Raw genomic sequence first — 5,000 nt, forward strand, 5'->3', positions numbered from 1 at the left:
CGCCAGGCGGCCGCTGGCAGGCAGGCAGGCAGGCAGGCAGGCAGGCAGGCAGGGAGCGTGGACGTCCCCTGCCTGCCTGCCTTCTTCCAGGTAGACCGTGTAAGAACCTGGCGCTTTGTATAGAATCGGCAGGCGGCCGCAGGCAGGCAGGCAGGCAGGCAGGCAGGCAGGCAGGGAGCGTGGACGTCCCCTGCCTGCCTGCCTTCTTCCAGGTAGACCGTGTAAGAACCTGGCGCTTTGTATAGAAGCGCCCGCTTCGTATAGAATCGCCAGGCGGCCGCAGGCAGGCAGGCAGGCAGGCAGGCAGGCAGGCAGGCAGGCAGGGAGCGTGGACGTCCCCTGCCTGCCTGCCTTCTTCCAGGTAGACCGTGTAAGAACTTGGCGCTTTGTATAGAAGCGCCAGGCGGCCGCAGGCAGGCAGGCAGGCAGGCAGGCAGGCAGGCAGGCAGGCAGGGAGCGTGGACGTCCCCTGCCTGCCTGCCTTCTTCCAGGTAGACCGTGTAAGAACCTGGCGCTTTGTATAGAAGCGCCAGGCGGCCGCAGGCAGGCAGGCAGGCAGGCAGGCAGGCAGGCAGGGAGCGTGGACGTCCCAGGCCTGCCTGCCTTCTTCCAGGTAGACCGTGTAAGAACCTGGCGCTTTGTATAGAATCGCCAGGCGGCCGCAGGCAGGCAGGCAGGCAGGCAGGCAGGCAGGCAGGCAGGGAGCGTGGACGTCCCCTGCCTGCCTGCCTTCTTCCGGGTAGACCGTGTAAGAACCTGGCGCTTCGTATAGAAGCGTCAGGCCGCCGCAGGAAGGCAGGCAGGCAGGCAGGCAGGGAGCGTGGACGTCCCCTGCCTGCCTGCCTTCTTCCAGGTAGACCGTGTAAGAACCTGGCGCTTCGTATAGAAGCGTCAGGCCGCCGCAGGAAGGCAGGCAGGCAGGCAGGCAGGCAGGCAGGCAGGCAGGCAGGCAGGGAGCGTGGACGTCCCAGGCCTGCCTGCCTGCCTGCCTGCCTGCCTGCCTGCCTGCCTGCCTGCCTGCCTGCCTGCCTGCCTCCCCCCCCCCGGTAGACCGGGTAATAACCTGGCCCTTTTTTTAGGAGCGCCCTCGTGTGGCCAGCATGGTAAGGGCAGGGCAGCCGTCTTCCTCCTCTTCTTCTTCTTCTTCTTCTTCTTCTTCTTCTTCTTCTTCTTCTTCTTCTTCTCCTCCTCCTCCTCCTCCTCCTCCTCCTCCTCCTCCTCCTCCTCCTTTGTCGTATCCCCACTGTTGTCAAGATCATGCGTGCATGCGTCTGTGCATTCGAGCGGTCGAAATGGGGGATGCGTGAGTGTTTGTGTGTGCGTTGGCATTCCTGCCCGCCCGCCCGCCGCCGCCCTCTCTCTCCGTTATCTATTTTGGGTCTGTCTCTCTCTCCCCCACCCGCAAGCACATCGCCACGACAAACCACGACATCGCCAAGGGCGGCGTTCGTGGCGACAGCTGCCGTAGACCTCGGTGAGTTTGATGGAGGAGACGGGTGGGTTGGGGTGGGGCGGGGCGTGCCTTCGTGCGTACGTGCGTACGTCCTTGCAGGGAGGGCAAGGGATCAACCTTGGCGATGTCGTGGGCAGGGGTGGTTTCCTTGGTGTGCGTGTGTGCACGTTGGAGTGATATCTTGTGTCCATCTCTCTGTCCCTGTCTGTCTCCCCTGCACACAAGCGTGTGTGCGGTGTACTTGGCTCCTGTGTCTCTGTCTCTCTCCCCCCACACAAGCAAATGCTGTGTTTGACTGTAAGCTTAGTGTGAGAGAGAAATTTTGTGCCCTTCTGTCTCTCTCTCCTCTCCCGCAAACGACTTTTTGTCTTTGTGTGTGCGTTTGTGTGTGTTTTTGTGTGTGTGTGTGTGTGTGTGTGTGTGTGAGAGAGAGAGAGAGAGAGAGAGAGAGAGAGAGAGAGAGAGAGAGACGAGAGACAGAGAGATTTGGTTTCTGCCTGCCTGCCTCTGCGCGCCTCTCTCTCTCTCTCTCTCTCTCTCTCTCTCTCTCTCTCTCTCTCGTCTTTCTCTCTCGTCTCTCTCTCTCCCTCTCCCTCTTTCCCTCCCTCCCCCCCCCACAATCAAGTGTGTGTGAGAGCGCACGAGTGATTTGGTGCTTGTCTTTCTGTATCCCTGTGTCTCTGCATGCTCCCCCTCCCACAAAGGAACGCCCGCCCGCCAAGACTTTTCTCCCTTGCCGTCCCTGCAAGGACGGACGCACGCACGCATGAACGCACGCCCTCACCCGTCCCCTCCATCGCCTACCTGCTGCACTGCCGCCAAGCGGCGGTCTACAAAGTCACCGAGTTCTACGGTAGCTGTCGCCACGAACCCCACCCACCCTTGGCGATGTCGTCGGGTTACAGCGACCACGTAGACCTGGAGGCTACATAGGGGGGGGGGCGCGCGCGCGGGCCGGTAGACCGGGAAGTCCTACGCCCTCCACAGTAGACCGGCAAGACGCAGCCTCTCCGGCGGGTAGACCGGGGCCCCGGCGAGTAGATTGTCCGACCGGGAAGCCCCCACGGCCGCGGAGGTAGACCGGCAAACTCCAGCCGTCGGGGCCGGTAGACCGGAGGGGAGCCGACGGCCGGGAGACCGGGCAATGGCGCCAGCCCCTCCGGCCGGGAGACCGTGCTTCCCGAGGTCCGGCGCCCAGTAGACCGGCCAGCGGTTCTGCGCCGTGCTCCAGGTAGTCCGGCAGAGCCGCGCTTTCGGGTGGGTAGACCGGGAAGCCGCATGTTCTCTGAGGAAGACAGGCAAGACCCGGCCTGCCTGGCTGGTAGACCGGAGGGGAGACGAGGGCCAGGAGGCCGGGCAACGCCGCTGGCTCCTCTGGCGGGTAGACAGGGCTTCCCGAGGCCCGGGGCCCAGTAGACCGGCCAGCCGTTCAGTGCCGTGCGCCAGGTGGTCCGGCAGAGCCTCTCTTTCCGGGGGGTAGACCGGGAAGACCCGGCGAGCTCGGAGGAAGACCGGCAAACCCAAGCCTTCCCGGACGGTAGACCGGAGGGGAGCCGAGGGCCGGGAGACCGGGCAACGCCGTCTGCCCCTCCGGCGGGTCGACCGGGAAGCTTCCCTTCCTCGGAGGTAGACCGGCAGGACCCAGTCTCCACGGCCCGCAGAGCCCAGGGCCGGGAGACTGGGCACCGCTGACAGCCCCGGGCCAGACCTTCGGTCGGCAGACCGGGAGGCCCCCTTGTTCTCGGAAGGGGCCCGGCAAGGCCCAGCCTCCGCAGTCGGCAGACCGGGGGGGACTCCGTTCGCAGGCCCGGCCGCCGCCGGGAGGACCGGGCCCCTCGCGAGTAGACCGGGCGGTCGGCGGGCCTCCGGCAGGGCAGACCGGGGAGGACCGGGAAGCCCCAGCCGCCTCGGCCGGGCGGAGAACGGGGGGACCGGCAGCGGACAGACCTCCCAGCGGTAGACCGGGAAAGCTTTCCGTCCTCGGAAGGGGACCGCCACGTCCCAGCTTCCCTGGCCAGCTCCTCCGGCGGGGAGCTAGATCCGGCCGCCCCCCCCCCGGAAAACGGCCAGCGCTTCCCCTCCTTCCGCCGGGAAGACCGGCCCACCCGCCCCCGCTTGCCGGCCGGTAGACCGGGGCCACCGGCAACCTCGCCCCTGGACCGGGCAGGGGCCGGACCCACACAGACGCCTGTCCGGAAGCCTGCCCTTCCCCGGCCTTCGCACCCTCCGCCAACCGCTCTCGCCTCGCCTCCCTCCGCCTCCCTTTTCGGAGGTAGACCGGCAAGCCCCAGTCTCCCCGGCCCCGGCTAGTAGACCGGGCAGCGGTACCAGTCCGGCCGTCAGGTGGACCGGCACTTCCCAGCCCCAAGCAGGGGAGACCGGGAAGCCGTCTGTCCTCGAGGTAGAGCTGGAAGCCCCAGCCCGGCAGGCAGGCAGGCAGGCAGGCAGGCAGGCAGGCAGGCGTGAGCGTGGACGCGAGGAGCCCACCGGGCCTCCGTCGGGACGACCGGGAAGTCTCCCTTCCTCGGAGGTAGACCGGCAAGACCCAGCCACCCCGGCCGGCAGACTGGAGGGGAGCCCAGGGCCGGGAGACCGGGGTGACCGTGGACGCGAGAAGCAGACTGGGCCTTCGCTGGGTAGACCGGGAGGCCGCCCGTTCCCTGAAGGGGGCCGGCAAGGCCAGGCCTCCCCGGCCGGACGGCAGACTGGGGGGACAGCGGTCGCAGGCCCGCCCGGGAAGACCGGGGCCCTCGCGAGTAGACCGGGCGGTCGGCAGGCCTCCGGCGGGTAGACCGGGGAGGACCGCAAAGCCCCAGCCGCAGGAAGAACGGGCCACGCTGCCGGCCCCTCCGACCGACCGGCGGGGAGCTAGACCCGGCCGCCCCCCCCCCGCCCCAGGAAAACGGCCAGCGCTTCCGCTCCTTCCGCCGGGAAGACCGGCCGAGCCACCCCCGCTTGCCGGCCGGTAGACCGGGGCCGCCGGCAACCTCGCCTCCTGGACCGGGCAGGGGCCGGACCCACGCCCGGAAGCCTGCCCTTCGCCCGCCTCCGCCCGTCGCCGAGAAGCAGAGGCCGGGCGCCGGGAACGGTCTACCGCCGCCCCGGAGCATGGGTAGACCGGCACGACCGGGGAGCCGCGGAGCCTCTTGCCGGAGTGAGCCTGCCGCGTCTGGCCGCCAGGGGCTTCCGAGACGCCGGCCTCTCGCGGCGCCGGCGCCCGGGCCCGCGCCCGGGCGCACGGGTAGACCGGCACGACCGGGGTTTCACGGAGCCTTTTGCCGGAGTGAGCCTGCCGCGTCTGGCCGCCAGGGGCTTCCGAGACGCCGGCCTCTCGCGGCGCCGGCGCCGGTGCCCGAGACGCCGTCCGCTCTCGCCGGGCAAGGACGGCATGCGCGCGGAGATTTCTGGCGACAGGGTTTTCAGGACCCTCTGGAGAACCGCAGACGACCCAACCGCGCTCCCCGGCCAGTGTGGACCCACGGCGGGGGCAGGCGCGGCGTCTGACGCGGTACTTCTGGTTGAACCGAAGACGACCCAACCGCGCTCC

The sequence above is a fragment of the Podarcis muralis genome, unplaced genomic scaffold (assembly GCF_964188315.1).
Source record: "Podarcis muralis unplaced genomic scaffold, rPodMur119.hap1.1 HAP1_SCAFFOLD_61, whole genome shotgun sequence".
NCBI lineage: Eukaryota > Metazoa > Chordata > Lepidosauria > Squamata > Lacertidae > Podarcis > Podarcis muralis.